Consider the following 19247-nt stretch of genomic DNA (forward strand, 5'->3'; position numbering starts at 1 on the left):
GGCCCAAGTCCCTGCTTTCTGTCCTCTGAATTAGATAGAATTAGACAGAAAGAAATGTGGCCACTGCAGTTACTTCAGTCCCTCTGAAGGCCAAGAGATCCTCCAATGGATGAGATTGCTTGCAAGCTCCAAAGTTCTGTTTAAAAAACAAATTAGTGTCCGGCGAGGTATTTGTTCAGGATGCTGTGTTCCCTTTTCTTCCTGGAGGTTGAGCAGGGAAAACAGTGAAAAAGACTATAAGCATGGAGACTATAACCCATGGAGACAGCACAGCGGGACGTACCGCTAACAATACGGGCGTCTTTAATCTCAGCACCGTGACTCCCTATCAGAGCACAATCTCAGAGCCATCTTTTTTCTTTAGTAGAGTTTTGTTTCCCGCCTGAGCCATTAAGCAATTCCTTCTAACAAAAAAAATCGGTACCCCAGACGAGTGACCTCCATAAGCTACCAGTGAAATATTGAAATATCATTTGTAATTGGTGTTAATGAAGAGATTGATAGGTGAGCCCTCTTTTGCTGGCCCCATTTCCTCTGAATGCAAGCGTCCACTTAATCCACTTTAGCTGGGGCTCGCTTAATTAACGTGCTTGATTAAAGGTCCGGCCCGAGCTGTCGGCTGTCAGCAGAGGCTCCGCCGTGGCGCTTTTTGACTGACTATCGCAAACAAACACGTTGCTTCGGCACCGTCGGCTTAATCCGAACATGAACGTCAGCGTTTTAACATCGAGGATTGTGGCAAGTGCTCTGTTGTGGGCACAGCATTTAGCTGCTGTGTAATGCTCAGTAAAAACACACAGTACCAGGCTGGGGAACTGCCTTCTCTCTCTCTCTCTCTCTCTCTCTCTCTCTCTCTCTCTCTCGCTCTTTATCTGTCTGTCTGTTTCTCTCTGGCTTTCTCTGTCTTGTCTCTCTTTATCTGTCTGTCTCTCTCTGCCTGTCTATGTCTGTCTGTCTCTCTCTCTTTATCTGTCTGTCTCTGTCTGTCTGTCTGTCTGTCTGTCTCTGGCCGTCTCCAGCTGTCCATCTGTCTCTCCCTCTCTTTTTCTCTCTCTCTGGCTATATTGTGAATGGACTTGAGATGTTTCTGGTAGCTCATGGGAAATGGTACTGAGTACAATGAGGGCTGCTCAGTTGTTCTGGCACCCAGTGTGCCTTACAAGACCTTGAGTGATTAAAACCTAAAGGAGATGAATGATTGAGGAAATCAAGCACCGTAGGGATCTTGCGCAAATCTAGGTTCTGTCATTCAGAAATCCCAGCTCTCTCCATGATTAATCAGGCGCTTTAGCCACCAGTCTTAATGCTAACGGTGGAAACCAGCCACTCAACACGGCGCAGTACTTTTGTCGGCCTCTCAGGGTTTCGCAGGCGTGGGCCTGAGTGGCCTCCAGCTCAGCACCTTCATTATGGGAGAATTTTCTCTTTGAGCCCATGTAGTGTCTTACATGCACTCTATCTTTTTAGTCCCAGTTTTTTTTCAATAGAGCAATTTTGTGATTACCACTCGGGAGCCCTGGAGTAGAATGTGTTTTGTAATCAAAAAGATCAAAAAGAAAAGGTTTGTGGAATCAAGTGAATTATCACCAGCCCCGTGAGAAAACGAGAAAGGAGCGTGAAAGTGACCTAAGCTTTAGGTAAGAGAAGCTGCTCGTGGGGGTTTTACTTAAACAAAACTGTTCTTAGGGCATAATGAATAATGATTGGTTCAGAGAGATAACCAATCACATTGTAAAGTAGGGGGCCCAAGCAACTAGAGTATGTGGTGCCAAGACATCTGCTTCCTGTAGTTGCTTGGACCCACCTACAACCGACTCTACAATCTGATTGGTTATCTCTCTGAAGCAATCAGTTTTCCATCTGTCCTCAGAACATTTTTGCGTAAGTGAAACTCCCATGAGCAAGAGAGGCCAAGCAATGCATGAAAGTATTAGTGCAAAGTCTCTGCGTTCTTCGCATTGCCCTTGAGTTAAACTTGACCATACTGGCCGACTGTAGTCCCTCCAGCACTGCTACTGCCTCTTTTGTACTATTGTAGCCATTGAACGTAAGAAAAGAAAAGACTTCTGAGGAGTGACCCTGTCAAAGTACACAAAACCATGAAAGGAGTAAACATGCCACGTTCAAAGAGAATGAAGGACACGGGGGCATGCCAAAATCGACGGTCTGTGTGAGCTCCTTGCTAATGTGGCTGAGGCAAAACCTCCGCTCTCGGCTCAGTTTCACAGGTTGAGTGATTGATGGGTAAACGCCTGGAAGTCTCCCGGCGTGCGTCTTTATGTTTTTATTTAAGACTTTTAATAAATTGTCGATTATTTTCAGCCTAAGTTAGCTGCTTGGATGTTGCTCGCGTGTCGTGGCGGGCAGGGGAATGTGGCAGCCGGTGCCCCCCGCAGGGCTGGAAATAGCTCCATGGCTGGCGACGCATGGAGATGCGAGAATGTCATCCGCCAAGCAGCCCGGCACAGAGCTGCTGGGTTGGCCTGGAGCAGGCATCCGAAGAGAAGGGGAGAGATTAGGTGGAGAGCGTAGCCTTGTCTTTCATGTGTTTGCTTGTGGGGGGGGGGTCCTTAGACAGGAAGTGATGTACTGATACCTGAGCTGGCTGATTAGGAGTGATGTCCCTGATGGCTTGTGAAAAGAGGGCTGGCGTAAGAGACTGCAAATGGCAAAACCGAGACATTTATTCGACCACACACTTTCTCTAACTCTCTTTCCTACCTCTTGTACAGAAATATGCCACAAGCTTTTGGGGCGAACAAAATAATTCACAGAAGTGTTGCTTGTCGGAATATTTTATGGCCTTTTTAAATCTTCTGTATTTTGTAAGTGTAGATGCTTCTCACTTCATGATGGTTTGACTTTACAATGGTGTGATAGTGATGCACATCAGTAGTCATCAAGCTTTGAATTTTCACCTGTTCCTGGGATAGAAATATGTCGTATGATACTTTCTACTGATGCTGGGTAATGGCAGCATCCATGCAGCCAGACTTCCTGTCTCTATAGCGATCTGGAGTGTACACATCTCATACAGTGTCATCCATGCAGCCACACTTCCTGTCTCTATAGCGATCTGGAGTGTACACATCTCATACAGTGTCATCCATGCAGCCACACTTCCTGTCTCTATAGCGATCTGGAGTGTACACATGTCATACAGTGTCATCCATGCAGCCACACTTCCTGTCTCTATAGCGATCTGGAGTGTACACATCTCATACAGTGTCATCCATGCAGCCAGACTTCCTGTCTCTATAGCGATCTGGAGTGTACACATCTCATACAGTGTCATCCATGCAGCCACACTTCCTGTCTCTATAGCGATCTGGAGTGTACACATCTCATACAGTGTTTAACAATGTGTTGTGTGGTGTTCTTTCCTGCATTTAACCAAGTAAACGTATTCATTTAATAACTTTTCAGTCACTGGTATTTAGTTAGTTACAGTAATTATTTACTTATTCAGTGACAGTAGTTATTTACTTATATCTCATATCATATTAATTTTTAACTTACAATATTCTCCACTTAGGATGGGTTCATTATAATGTGATTGTAAGTCAAGGAGCACCTGTAAATGGATTCATTAAGGACTGGATTCTCCTTGAAGGAAACAATGAAGTACCTACTTCCTTGTCGGCGTGTAAGAGAGCAATATTCATGGCTTGCAGGGGCATGCATGCATAAAAGAAAAAAACCTGCAGGAAAGTCCTGTTTTTTAATTCACAAATACAGTGTTTAGACTGCAAGTAAATAATACGTGCACACACCGCATAATGATCACGCTCATTAAAGTGCATTTAAATGGCTGCAGTATTTGCTTGCACGTTTACGGCTAAGTGAATATGATATGAAAGTGAATCCCCCAGAGATCTCCCATTCACCGAAAAGGCTCATTAAACCACTCAGAGATCCCTGTCACTGAATCAGTGAAGAAAACAACAGCGGGAAAAATAGCCTCTTCTTCAATGTAATTAAACTAACTCCTCCAGTCAGCGATCCTGCCCCCTTTGATAAATGAAAGGGCCATTCCTCTTCTGTGGGATCAATATGGGACACAGAGATGCAGACTGGGTTTATTTTTTTTCCTCTAGGTCACCCCTGTCTCTCCCCACATGCACACCTCCATGCCGCCCTCCCACTCTCTGCTTCGCACTTCCATTTATTAAATAGCGGGCGGTCCACACTTGACACAGATGCACAGAGACAATGGCGCGGTGTGATAGGTGTGAGAGAGTGCCAGGTAGGTGACACGTTCCTGATAATGACTCTTGTGCAGGTACTGGCTTAATAGTGCTGGATGAAGAGCACGGAAGTGACTTGATTTATTTTTTAATGAAGAGACAAGTGACTTAACTGGGAACTGAAGATGAAGGGCTCACTGGCGTTGGGGTCCCTATGTCCCCTGAGGATCTGCCATCTCCTGATATCGGCCGTCCTGAATGCGCTGTGTGATCCACAGGGTTTCTCACCCAAGTGACTCATACTGAAGCGGCCGTTACCATTGTGTCCCACAGCAAGATGGTAACTCTCTCCCAGTAGATTGTTCACTCCCCTGTTTGGCCTCTGTTTTTCTGTTCATTTCTATGAGGACTGGTCAGGCTTAACTGTATCACAAACAACAAAGCATCTTTCTCCTTTTATATTTGCTGTCTCCATGGGCTCTTGCTCAGCACTGTCTGATGACCCAAATTTGAGTTTTCTGTGTTCCCTATGCATGTATTTTCGTCACCTTCTGTTCACTAGAGGTGGCATCTCCTGAAAATTAGCTTAGGTTTGGAGTGACTCTAAGGAGAGAAACTTACATTTTGTGAGTGGCTGAAATGTTCCCCCACTCGAATTTATAGTTTGGTGTTTAGCCCTGGGGGTTGATTCTTGTCCTCTTTCATCAGAAGCTATTTATCTGTCCATTTGAATACATTTTCCTCCCCAGCTGACCAACATCAAATTACCCCCTGAGCAGTTTCATTACCCAGAATCCTCGCTGAGGAACTTCGACTTGGCTCTGAATGCGCATTGGCCTGCCCATGCCTATAAACGGCGGCGTTCCTTTTGTCTCGAGGCCCCGGCGATAAAAAGGCATTAAGCAGCACTGCTAATCTCGCACGGGTCAAACCTCTCTCTGGACTCTCTGGGCGAGTGACCCAGAGGAGGGGGAGACAGCAGCCAGTCTGTTACCAGGACCGTTCCTTTCATTGACTGCATGTTGTTGCTTCAGAAATGAGGTGTCACACCTCCGGGGAGAAAGTCACCCTGGGAGACCGAGGTCCTCAGGATTATCGGGCTCCAGTCTGCATCCACACCTAAATACATCTAAATACTGACATAAAAATTCGTTCCACACCTAAATCTGGACCACTCAGTTGATCCCCCCCCCCCTCGCCAACTCCGCAAATTTAATCGTTGGGAACCCTTCCATCAGCAGATTATTTCGGGGGCATTGGACCTTGGCCCTCTGGAGGAAAAATAGCTGGGGACCCCTGGTAGCCATCCATATTCTCATGGAATCTGCTGCGTTTCCGCTGCATTCGTGACTCAGGTATGCCCTCGTACTGGGCCGTTGGCCCGGAAGTAGGGCTGCCACTGTGCATTTCTGGTTTGTATCGCTGCAGACCTTAGTGGGGGCACGTGGCCGGGGCGAGCGGGCCGCCGAGATTACGGGCTGTTAATTGGCCATCTGCTGGCGCCGGGGGCCAAGGCCGTAAACAATGCCGGCGTCGGGATGAATCAGCGGTGCTCGTGCTTCTGTCCCTGGGGCGGCCGCGGCGTGTGTTTGCGCAAATACAGTCCGCCAGCGTAGCGGATTTTTAGCTCAAACAAGAGGCCACAGAAGCTCTTTTTTCTCCCGCAGCTAAAGGGAAACACGGCTAGCTAACAAACCTAAAACGCGCCCGTGGAATGGACTTCAACGAGCAGTCTCTGCCCTGTAATTGGTGTCGGGCCATCGCTCAGCGGGTTACGGCTTCTCCCCGGCGCAGGGAAGGGTGACAGAAGGAAACGCACGGAGCGCGGCGAAACCTTTTTTTCGTGCCATGCTTGGCACGAGCCCAGGGGAGAAAAAAGCTCAGGGCTCACATGTATGTGAGTTGGAGCTGCTTTATCAGGGTCTGCAGAAGAAACCTGCCTGGGAAGACAGGAAAACAATTCAGCCCCTTCCTCCAGTCTGACAAGGCACAACAAAAGGTAGCGAGGCCTTTTATCCTGAGCTGCGATAGCGACCTTTCGTTTGGCCTTGGAACTTCTTCCGATTCGCCTGGCAGGGCCGCTTCTGGCATGATGGCAGAAGCTGCCTTGTTGAGTTTCTTCCTTTATACATATATATTCCAGATTCCTCTTCCGTTGTTATTCACACGCTGCTGCTTTTCAATTTAAATACTTCTCCAGCAGCTGCATCTCATCTGAGTATCGGAGGGTCTTTTTCATGTTTTTCAAATAGTCCTGCCCGACGAACATTGTTGGGGAATGAGCTCTGCTGACGGCGAGGGCTTGGATGGAATCCTGGTTAGGACCTTCAGCGCATTATTGTCGGGAGCGATATGTTTTCAACCAGGGAGACAATCGTAAACCCCCCCCCCCCCCCCCCCCCCGCTCCTGACTGCGACGTTGCCAGAGCGAGCGCATGGATCTGCAAGTGTCTGCGCTGCATCAAAGAGGCTCTTCTGCTGCGATTATTCATGTGCCTGCCGGTCGACCTTATCCTCAGTGGCTTCCAAAACTGCGACTGGTAAATTTTATAACTCATTTTAAGTAGAACTACAGTGTTTATGACGGGAAAATAGCATCACACTTGACTTCCCAGAAGGTGCTCAGATCTAATTTGCAGTTAATAATAATGGTGTTCCTGCATTATGAAGCCAGCCTTGTGAGCTATGTTCTTCTGAATTTATATCAGTTTTATTTTTAATTGATGGCCCTGCCTAGAATTCTCACCACAGTGCATTACATCAGATACAGAAAAAAACAATATTATAAAACAATGCAAACATAAAAAGATTACTGTTTATATAAGAACATTATAAATAGACTCAAAAGCAAACAATGTTATGCAATTATAAAAGCCAGAGTGAAAGAGTGCTGTAGTAAGCTAATTGATGAACCATGAACCCCCCCCATTCCGAGGTGGGAGAAATATATAAAAGGAAAGAATTGTTCTGATTTTAGTGAAAGCACAGTTTTACTGCTGTCCTGGGATTGTGTGCTTAGAACCTCACTATGAGGCTGTTGTTACCGTGGGAACACTGTCTGCCTTGTTGGGAGGGAGTGTGTAAAGCCAATTTTATGACTTGAAGCATCACCTGTAAATCCAGTTCAGGAGATGGTGGTGCAGTGGAGCAGTGAGGGAGGCAGGTGGGATGGTCACATTCCTCAGGTAGGGGAAGGAGCTTTGGATAAATGATCTGGACCAGTAGTTACCCTCTGCTCCTTGATTACTACAGTACATGAGAAGGAGGCAGTGAAACTGGGATGTACTGTATGCTCTCACCTCCCTTCCCGCGTCCATCCCACCTCCCTGCCCCAACCCTTACACTCACTGTCCATGGTGCCTCCACATGATCAGCTCGACGTTCAGGCCTGACCCACCCCTGCCTGCCCTACTGCAGCCTGAAGAGTGTCATTTCGTTTCACTTCAGCCCCCCGACGATCCAAACCCCTCCGTTGCAGCCCACTCCCCAAATGACGCAAAAAAGGCGATGCTTTCGAGACACACTGTGTGTGGATGTGATTATAGAAAGGATCAGACATTCTTAATAACTTGAGATTGCTTTCCTGAGGAGCTGGGTGGCGTGAAGGGAAAAGGTGTCTCCTCTACCTGTGATATATCTTTTCCATTCTCCACGGTTTAGTAATGGAGTCACATGTTTGGGTAAGACTATGGTCTCCAACGCTCCGTGTGATTTAACTGGAGATGCTCCATATATTTGTTCTCTTCCACCACACTTTCTAGTCAGCTGATGTTTAAGCTGTAATTAGGTGAATCAGGTTTGCTGGAGGTGAAATGTGAATATGCAGAATGGCCAGGAGTACTCAAGGAGAGGTTCAGGAACCATTGCAATAAGTGGGTCCTCTGTGTCTTAGAATGTAATAATCTGACCTCATTCGTACCTTCAAGATCTCAGACGGCTTTAGTTCTGTCAGTCTTCTTCCCTCTGGTCCGTGCAGTGCGGCATGTGTACATCATGTAGAAGAGCTCATTTGTGCTTTGTAATTAGCTGTTTTTCTTGTCTTCTTGAACCCGATGATGAATTTTAAATATGGTGGGGTGGTAGAAATGCTCTTATCTAATGCCAGATGGTTTGAAAATGCCTATCGTCGGTAAATCTTTGGCCCACGCAATACAGTAACGGCACAGATTATTCTCAGGTGTGGTGGTCAACACCAACTTTATGACTGACATTACGGCGCGGTGGGGAAGTTAAATGCTGACATAAAAATTGCCCTTTGTGGTGTCCCACACAATGTCCTTGTGGGTTGTCATCATCCATCACAGAATTGCTATAGTATCAGACTGAAAATGCTCTACTAATAAACCTTACCGTACTTTCATGTAGATTAAACCCAGTTTATCTATCTGTTTGAGGATATTTGTGACAAATGTTTTTATTAGGAGAAAATAAGCACATTATTCTTCGTACAATTTTTCTTGTAATTATATTTATAAATAACAATAACAACATAGCTCAGAAAATATAGCTGCATTAAACCTTGTACACCTAGGAAAAATCACAAAGAATCACTAGAACATGTATAGACGCCTCATCGCATTGCCTGGACCAGCAATCAGCGAGGGAATCTCGTAAAACAAAAAAAAACCAATGGAAAACAAAACTGGGTTATTTTTATATCTTTTGACATTTTGGGGTACAACTGTTCGTGTGATGCTGTGGTGTGAAGCTCTAATTATGCTTTATAAATGACTAAAGTGTATGACTTAATGGTCTAAGTCGCTTTGGATTAAAGTTTCAGCAGAGCAATGTTTTGTCAGTGATTAGTTTTTTTTATTTGTTAATATCCCAGTTGAATACTCTGTTAAATGTATTAGGCTGGCACTTTACTTGCATTGTCTGTTTATGAATAATTACCAAGCAATTACTCATGCATAAATTCTAGTCATGTAGATGTGTAATTAGTGGTCAGGTTTCTGATTGATGTGCTGGAATAAGTCACTGGAGCACATAATCAGAAAGGGCTCGTTAAGAGCGATTACTCACCAATTAAGTCTCAGTGTCACCTGCTTAAAATTCCACTTCTGTTAGCATTGACAGTAGCGCATAATAAAGGTGGGTGAATTTCAATCATAAAACCCTGTTGTGTGGCAGTCCCGAATCCATATGGACTCTGTTGTTGCCAGGGGGTATCATTAATAAGAGTCTTTTTTTGTGCATTGGAAAAACAAATGACAGTAACAAAATTGGGATACAGTACAATGCATTTTCTGCTAAATGCAAGAATTCCCAAACCTAGTTCAAGGACAATGCATTTGCCGTGCATTTGACTTGCAGCTAAAGGGATTCAAGTCGAGATGAGCTGGTGCTGCTTTAATGCGTCGAGGAGACTGAAACACGGTAGCGTAGCTAATGGTGACGCCATCTCCCTGCTGAAAGCCTTTGATGAAAAGGGGACAGCTCCTTCAGGGACATGCACACCAACAGGCCTGTTCACGGGCATGCACACACAGTAGGCGTAACCAGACTTCACATATACACCCCTACATACATTCACATGCTGTAAGCTTCTCTGTCTTTGAGAGGTATCTGCATGGGTCAGGAATCAGACAGCTGCTCATTAGCTGGTGTTACGCATGCTTTAGTGCAAGACCAGATGAACCATGGGCAGTGACACCTTCAGGCCTGTTGTTTATCTTTAGGCCCAAAGAAGCTGAACGTGGCAGCAGGTCAGTAGTTAGGTGAAGATCTGGGGTGCCTGATGGAATGTGAAAACAGCACTGTGATCGCATCTGACATTTGGATGACGGCAGTTGTTATTTTTTATAATAAGACGTGGTGTTCTCTTTGTCATCCATGCAAATTTTCCACACTTTTTTTTGGTGTCTGCTTAGACAATAGCTGTGTGACAGAAGTATTTATAAATCCTACACAAAATTAACTTGCCACAAAAGAGTTAGATTTGCATCTTTGGAGATGGAGAACACACACATGTGACATGGAGGCTAGAGAGTGGAATGAGAGGTTAATTGTCCATATAATATGGGGGCTAGAGCACAGAATGGGAGGTTGATTATCCATGTGATATGGGGCTAGAGCATGGAATGGGAGGTTCATTATCCATGTGATATGGGGCCAGAGCATGGAATGGGAGGTTCATTATCCATGTGATATGGGTGCTAGAGCACAGAATGGGAGGTTCATTATCCATGTGATATGGGGCTAGAGCATGGAATGGGAGGTTCATTATCCATGTGATATGGGGCTAGAGGATGGAATGGGAGGTTCATTATCCATGTGATATGGGGGCTAGAGCATGGAATGGGAGGTTCATTATCCACGTGATATGGGGGCTAGAGCATGGAATGGGAGGTTCCTTATCCGCATGATATAGGGGCTAGAGGATGGAATGGGAGGTTCCTTATCCACATGATATAGGGGCTAGAGGATGGAATGAGATGTTGATTATCCACATGGCATGGAGGTGCATGCATAGTCTTAACCTCTGATCTCTCCCTTCTTCTGAAACATCGGTGCGCTCTTGCCATCTCAGAGACCAGATTCTGCTTTCTAAAAAAGTGTTAAAAGTGAGGGGATGACCAGTTTGATGTATGGATGTGCTCACAAAGAATTAAAGGGCTACTTATCCGGTTTGACTGTCTCATTACCAGGCTTTTTTTTTTTCCAAAATGGGGATGTAACAAAGGGCAACGGGGCAGAAAATAAATTGTCTTGGCAAGACAAGACCCATACTTAACGGTCTTATCTGATGTCCTGTCCATTTAAAACGACCTTACAAATTGCAAAAAAGTAGAGTAAGTTTTCTTCTGACTTCACTGCTTTTACCAAAGAATACAATTACTGTTTAGCCAGTGGATTTGGACTGTAGTTAAGTAGCAACCCAGTTATTTGTGGTTGGCACACATGTAGTTTTGCTAATGATTCCCAAGAGATTTTTGCATGCTAATTAGGGGGCAGACCCTATGGTCTGGGGCTCAGCGTCAGTATTTGGTATGTGTGACATCAGCTCATAGTTTCATTGTATACTGTATACAGAGAAATATATTTTAGTGTGTTGTGTGGTTTGATGGCTGGAAACAATCGAATACCAAGGTGGATCTAGTATGTTAGACAGAACTTAAGACCGATGCTATAGATTCATAGTTGTTTGCATTTGCGTTTACATTCTATTTGTTTGTGCCTGTGCAGGAGTGGGCATTATGTGCCCCAAAGAAACACTCATTGATGAATGGAGGAATCTCTATGAGTAAGACACAGGGATTGATCTAAGAAAGAAGGGTTTGGATAGTGTGGTGCTGGGAGGCACGGTCCTGTGTGAGTGAACAGTAGCTGCAGGAATACAGTCTGCTGCATCCTGGATGGGCTGTCCAGGTCTCGCATCAGTCACTGTGGAAAAATCACTAAAGTTTACTCAGTGGCCTTTTCCTACGAAGTCCTTATGGTGATAGTATTACAACACCTGTTGCTTGATGAATGTTCGTGGCATATAATCAAGGCTTTTGCATAGTGGAAAAGAAAATGAAGTAGGACGGATACCATATTTATTATCGCTATATTTTATTTTTATTATCAGCTTTTATTTATGATGAGTTTGCAGGTTGGGGCGGCAAGGTTGGCACAATGGGTAGCAAGCTTCACCAGAGACATATGGCTTGGTGAATCAGCATCTCTGAATCGCCCACAGAGTGTGAGTGTATGTCCTGTGATGGAATGGCACTCTGATCAAGATGTTCTCCAGCCTTGTGCCCTCTTTCCTGGGATAGGCTCCAGCCTCGCTCTGACCCTCTACTGGGTAATTTGCAAATTTTCTACTTCACAGCTAGATATTATCATTGAAGAATGAAATAGAATGTACATGGCCTAGATAGCATGCACTCTGCTTCCCTGGCATCTGGCCCTTACCCCAGGAGGTAAATTGGATAAAGACTCAACTTGGACAGTGCAAAGTAGTGTGAGGAGATGCTTTGCAGTAGCCAGGCCTGGGTGACTGGCCTATAGCCCCTGACCACTGTCAAAAGTGAGCAACTCTTCTGTCAGACAGAAGCAGCCAGCTGACCCACAAGCCTCTGCCTCATCACCTGCCGCATGCTCAATTTCCCTCTCCAGTGTTGACCAGCAACTTCAAGATTCCAAAAATGTCAGGTTTTTTTTGGAAGACTGAACCTAGTGAAGGGCTGTCAGAGGTGAGACTAAAATTACATACGTTAGTTTAAAAGGCTTTACAATCCCGTTGTTCATTTACAAATGGAAAAGTAAATAATGTTTATGCATGTATCTGGAGCAGCAGGTGAACTTAGATCATGTGCTAATTATAACTTTGCAAAAGCAAATTGGAGATGATGTACAATGAAAACACTCACGGCGACGATCTCCACAGCCCTGGCTAAATAAACAAGGCAGGGGGCGGGCTTGCTAGCTGTGATGTCTCCACCCCCCGAGCTTGTGGTCAGCAATTATGTTCCTCGTCGGCCCCAAGCACGTTCCTGCCAGTTTGCCCCCAAACTCGCCTCGCAGAATTAGCTGCCTGCGGGGCCACGGCTGCCCATGAAAACTTGCTCTTAACTTTTCCCTGAAGGACATCTGGGGAAAAGGACTGTTTGAGCTCTTAGCGCGGCAGTGGTTGAGCTTTCTTAGGTGTGAAATGACAGTAGATGGTTCCTTTTTGTGGGGTGACATGTCTGAAACGGGAATGCTGGACTGGAGGTGGTCTGTCCTTCTCTCTGGGCTCCTGGTGGACTCTCCAATGTCCTCCTCTGACAGCTGCCTGCCTTTCTTCCCCATTCACCACCTCTTCTGCTGTATGATCAGGGTTGGTGTCAGTGATTGTGCCAGCAGCCATAGAGTTGGGGGCGGCTTGTAATAGAATCAGCCAAGTCCTTAGGTCTGCTTGGGGGAGGGGGGAGGTCCCACGCAGGTTAGGCCTCTCTGCCTGTGATTGGAAGGTTGTTGGTTCAAATCCCATGGATGACGGTGTGATTTCACTGTTGGGTCTGCATAAGGGCCTAAGCCCCCTGAAATGCTCTAGAGGGGCCCGAGAAGGGGTCTGACCCGGCACTCCTGTTTCGGCTTCGTTTTGAGCTGTACAGTATATATGTTGGTTTATGTTTCAAAGCAACACAGGATATGCAAAAATGAAAATTCCAATGTAGCTGTGGCAAATAAAGCATCATTTTGTAATGTTTAAGTGTGTGTGATTGTGAGTCTGTCTGATTGTGAGTCTGTCTGATTGTGAGTGTGCATGAATTAGAAAACAGGACGTTAGCAAGGAAGCCGAACAAGTGAATTTTATTCCCTGTATTCCTCTTGTTTATTGGTGGTGCAGGCATGGTGCCCATCTAATTACCGTCCTCCTGAGTGGGCAGGAGGCTTTCGAAGGTAGTCAGGGGCCATGATATTGAGGAGGAAGCGCGTCAATAAAGCAAATAAATACACATGGATTTGAATATTTAATTTTGTTTGCTTTCTGCTGTGGAGAGATAAACTGGTTCCCCTGATAGTAAGCTCATTAGTGAGAGCCTCGGGCCCTTTCGCTTGTCTTTGCCTGAACCAGACCAAGAAACACGGTGGGTCTCCGCACTGCTGCTGGGGAAGAACAAGTCCATCCTTTGAAAAGCCGCCAACTGGAATAGGAAACAATATGGGTGAGAAGTAGCTGCCCTCACCAGTGAAGTGCCGGTTGATCAATGAAGCAGCGCGTAATTGATGAGGTAGAGGCCGTCCAATGAAGTAGTGCGTAATTGATGAGGTAGAGGCCGTCCAATGAAGTAGCGCGTAATTGATGAGGTAGAGGCCGTCCAATGAAGTAGCGCGTAATTGATGAGATAGAGGCCGTCCAATGAAGTAGCGCGTAATTGATGAGGTAGATGCCGTCCTATGAGGTAGCGCATGATTGATGAGGTGGAGGCTGTCCAATGAGGTAGCGCATAATTGATGAGGTAGAATCTGTCCAATGAAGTAGCCCCTTGGCTAATGAAGCCGATTCTGACCAATGTGATCAGAAGGTTGACACACGCTTTGACTAAAGGATTAGTATTTCTTTGTTTTGTGAATGATTCAGCAAAGTTAACAGTATAATTTAACTGATTTATTGCAAGAGGATTTTACTGAAAACACAACGAGTAGAGAGGACTGCAGGAAAATGCCTTCTGGTCCTCAGACAGGGTCTGAAATCAGTCAGTAGCTCTGTTAGTAGTGGACTTATATTGTAAAGCTTAAAGCATGTCACAATCAGACCTGGCTTCTTTCTGTTAGAAGTGGGATCCTTCTGCATTATAGGGAATAGAATCTCAATTGTAGAACTCGATCCCTGTGAGAACCCACAGCTTCTTATTCTGGAAGACTGGTCTTAAACGTTTAAAAGAGGAACAGTTGTCAGATTTTTTTTCTTGGTTTTCCTCCTGGCAGGGTGTGTGTTTGTGGCACGGGGAGAGATTTGAGGGCTGCGTGCTGAGATCTCAGGGTGCGAGTATTTCTCCAGTGCTTCCCTAGTGCAACCAGTCAGTATATCTTTAAAAACCAAAATGTTACTTTTCCATTAGCTTTTGTTTGAGTTTCGCAGTGTGTTGCCTCAATTCTTGTAAGTCTGAATGAATTTACCTGGCCTTCTTTTTGGCTGTAGCAGTGCCGATATCAGTCTGTTTTTCAGCAAGTGGTGGAGACTCCCTTCAGAACAGTTGAAGTGCATGTTTCCAGTATATAACCACCCTTTCACAGTGAGCCATGAAACTCTGTTCTATAGTTCAATGTCCTGAGCATTGTTCCACAATGACCCAGGTTCCTCAGGTCCACAGCTCAATATCCTGATCCCTGATGCATAATGACCCATGTTCCTCAAGTCCACAGTTCAGTATCCCGATTACTGTTCCACTATGACCCATGTGACTCAGGTCCTCAGTTCAGTATTCTGATCACTGTTCCACAACGACCCATGTTCCTCAGGTCCACAGTTCAGTATCCCGATTACTGTTCCACAATGACCCATGTGCCTCAGGTCCACAGTTCAGTATCCTGGTCACCGTTCCACAATGACCCATGTTCCTCAGGTTTAGCCTTTAATGGCCTTTATCTCTGCTCCTCATTGGACCATGCACTTGGATATACTCACTGAAATCCACAGCCTTATTTATAACTTTTACCTCAGACTGGAGAAATCTCATTGATGTACTTTGGTAACGAATGCTTCCAATATTCTCTTAAAGTGATGTAATGAGAATCTCTCCACTGTTCTTCATTCTATTGTCTGTGGTATTTCTATAGATGGTTATAGTGACTGTTGAAGGGGTGATTTTGCATTTCCCACTTTCTGTGCATTTTTTCCACAGGCAAGTCCTGGTGCTCGTTTCAGGGGTAGCATGAGGTAAAATAATGCCCTTGTGATTTTCTCCTTGAAATATCAGTCACATGGTGTTATGTTCTCCTAAGCTTTGCTCCTGCCCTAAATGTACATGTATAAATATGTTTTAAAAAATGCTGTCTTACTAAGTGAAACATAATTTAAAAAAACTGCTCCCTTTAGTGTGTTGCCTTTATTTTTACACAAAAGCACACATAAGGAAAGGTTTCATTTTATTTCTGTTGGCTAGAACCGCAGTGGTTATTGACCTCCGATGAAAGATATACAGACCATAATGAGTTTGTGTCCAGGTAGCTGCCTGTACATTTACGTTTGTCTTGAGGGGCCCATAGAGAACTCTCTCAAATGAATTTGAGGCGATTTCAGTCTCGCAGTAACGGAGATCTAGTGGAGCTCTTGCTGTTTATGCCTGAGTGGCGCGCTGATCTGCCGGCCTGCCGTGCGTAAGTGCAGGCAGATTATTCCCCCCCCCCACCCACCCCCCTCTGCAGGTCCCCAGGTGCTGTCATGACCCATGATGGATGAGCAAGCAGACAAGCATTGCTATGACAGCCAGTTTCGCCCCGTATGTGGGGAAACGGCCGCTTTGCTAACTGCTGTAAACAGCTGACCCTGTGCGATAATCTGACCTTGCACTGTAAACACCTGGAGAGATGCACACTGCCCGTAAACAGCTGGGGAAGCTGGCAGCGCTGTGTGAACTCCCAAGGAGGAAGCTCTGCCCCCCCCCAACCTCGCAAAAAGGAGATCCCATTCATTTGCCATCGCGGATCTGTCATCCAAGAATCGCGACATCTTTTCAGTGAGTAACCAGTTGTGTCACCATGACTTGTAACAAATTCTCAGTTTTCATGTAAGGCTTTCATTTTCATCTCTTTCTTGGATGAATGTACTGCAGCTTGTCAAAGAATTACCGTAATCTGGCGATGGGGGACGATGGGGGACGATGTGTGGCTCGGGGCAAGGGGGTGGGGGGGCGGCTCAGCAGGTTGGGGGTTGGGATGCTGTGATCAGAAGGTTGCTGATTCTAATCCCAGGGTTTTACCATTGAGCCCTTAACTAAGGCCCTTAACCTCACCCCCATTGCTGTAGGGGCCGTCTGACCCGGCTTTCTGGAAAACAAAAATGTACATTTATTTGGATAAAAGCATTTGCAAAATAAATAACATGTTAATGTGACCCATGAGCAAAGCCATGAGGATGCTGTCATCAGGGGGGCTAGTGGGAGAAGCAGGGCTGGGGGGGCGGTAACTCACACGGACCTTTTTAACCTCGATGCGCCGAAGCACTCAGTAGGTGCCTTTGTGATGTCACTCCCCCAGGGCTGTGGGTTCGACTTCCGCCCCAGCTCTGGTGCCTGCCGTTTATTTGATGAATTAATGGATGAGACGTGACAGATGGCATGTTGAGCTTAGCGTGACATTGGTATAGCTGCCTAGCACCGACGGTCACAGGACCAGAACCATTAGGCGTGGTAACATCTGCAGGACTGAGTCTTGTCTGGTTTATTTATGGTTCACTGTCACCTCAGAGGCGATTGGGTCGTGTTGGTGCAATAGCTTTTCAAGTGAATAAATCCTTTATTTGCCATTTGTACAAGTATGAGTACATACACATAGCAATTCTTCTCTTCGGCCACCCCATCTTGCGTTCTATGGCTTGGGGGGGGGCACAGCACAGTGTCAGCCAATGGGCAGCACTCTTGGAACTGGGGGTTAAGGTCCCGTGGACTTGTGATTATTGTGCGGAGGCCTGGACTCAAACCAGTGTTCCTCGGATCACAAGCACAGAGCCACTCACCACCTCCTTAATAATACTTTTAAAAAATAAATTGTTTTCATAATTTCCCCAGGTGTTTATTTTATAGCCTTCTCCAGCAGAACTGAAGCTTGTATCTCTTGCTGACCGGTGATGAACCACACAGGTCGACTTGCTCTCCATAGAAATGATTCCCCTGAACAAAAATCTTTAAAGTCGGGGAGCTTGTATTGAGATGGCAAATCTCTCTCGATTTACTCATTGATGTCAGCAAGTGACAAAGGGGGCTGCCTTTTGTTTGAGCTCCGCCAGCTGCTCGCTCGCCGGAGGGCGTTGTCGATCTGCCGGTGGAGAATGTCATTGAGCCCTAATAAAAACTGCAGATGGGAGCCGATGTCTGCTCTATGGCACGGGCCGGCTTCCAGAACCGTGGCCTGGATTTGCCAGGAGCAGACACACAAATACTCAAGCACGCTGGCCCCTGAGCTCATAATCACATTCCTACAGTATATACCAACTTACTTTAAAAGCACACACATCCACTCCCTCTGTAAACAAAAACTCTTCTTTACATTAACATATGCAGATGCACGAGCACAGAAAGCCACGCAGGCAGTTTTTGGGTGCGGCAGTCATTTTCTAGCTCATTCTTCTTTTGCTGTCACTCGGATGACAGCTGAACTCCTGCATTCTCTGGGACGCGGCCCCTTCCTGTGGCCCTTGGAGCTGTGTGCAAGAGATTTGGCCTTGATCTGAGGCTAAGGGACGTGGCCAGCCTTCACCAGCAATCCATCTGTAGGGTGATCTGGCAAAGCTGTTCGGCTTTTAAGCAGTTACCGCGCTGAGAGCGAGGTCACATTAAGCTCCCCGAGTAAGAAAAGTACTGTTTACAAGTGTCTAGAGTGTTAATCACATGCATAATTCATGCATAGACAGGGTCCAACTATAATCATGGGATTTTTGAGCATGAATCGTAATGGAAGGAAGGAAATGGGGAGGTCAGAAAGACTAATGCTGCCAGTTCCTGCCATTGCAATTAGAGGGCGTCATTAACGATGGGAGTGTTTTGCCCTGCCTCCTGCCACCGTAATGGGACTTTGCATTAAAACCATGGCCAAAAAGCCTACATGTTGTCTTAACACAGCAGTTTGCAGTGAACGGCGCAAAGGAGAGGAGGAAATTATCACCATCTGTCTCTCTGAGGCAATGGAATTATTTTTGAAATGGAATCAGTTTAACTAAACTGGCTTTTCATTGGAGATGGATGGCCTAGGCTGAATATTTCACGGCTGATCTATTTATTACTTGTGTGCGGAACGAAAGGAAGGTCACTTGTCTGGGGTGAAAGAAAACATTTATCTCTGACTGCGTTTATGGTCTCCTCATTCATTGCAAAGAACACGTTATGTCATTTAATCCCGCATGTTCCTATTGGTTGAAACGGTATCATGCTATGTACAGGCTGGATGCCGTCCGCTTCCCCTTTTAACTGTACCTCATTCCTGTGGAGTGACGGCTGCACTAAATAATCCACTGCACTAGAACAGTGTGGTGGACATGCACTGCTTGTGCAGTGAGATAACCATTGAGACCTCTTGCAGTGAGATGTTGGTCATTTTAGATGTCCTATAAATAAAAGCCCCATCTGAAATGAGATGGCCGTGTAGTGCCTATTATAAGTTGCATATCTATAAAGCCCACATATGTGATGTCTTCACTGCAAGCTCTCCCATGACATGGATAAATAGCCCCAACCGCAGTGAAACCCAATGTGCCTTTGTTTTTTAACTCCGTCAGCTGTTAACATGAAACACAATTCATACAACAATATCGATGCAACTGCTGCTGGAACAGGAAGCTTCAGGGTAGAATATAACATCTCATTGGGGTCATTGTTGAAGGGACCTAGAGTGTGGTGCCATGTTTCGTGGTATATGCATTTTTTATGT

The 19247-nt window shown here is 45.7% G+C and overlaps 1 protein-coding gene across 3 annotated transcripts in view; it reads left to right on the plus strand.

Annotated features, from left to right (window-relative positions):
* spock1 (SPARC (osteonectin), cwcv and kazal like domains proteoglycan 1) overlaps positions 1-19247 on the plus strand; it is a 198143-nt gene that overhangs the window by 61703 nt on the left and 117193 nt on the right. The window lies entirely within an intron of this gene.

The sequence above is a fragment of the Paramormyrops kingsleyae genome, chromosome 10, assembly GCF_048594095.1.
Source record: "Paramormyrops kingsleyae isolate MSU_618 chromosome 10, PKINGS_0.4, whole genome shotgun sequence".
Lineage (NCBI taxonomy): Eukaryota > Metazoa > Chordata > Actinopteri > Osteoglossiformes > Mormyridae > Paramormyrops > Paramormyrops kingsleyae.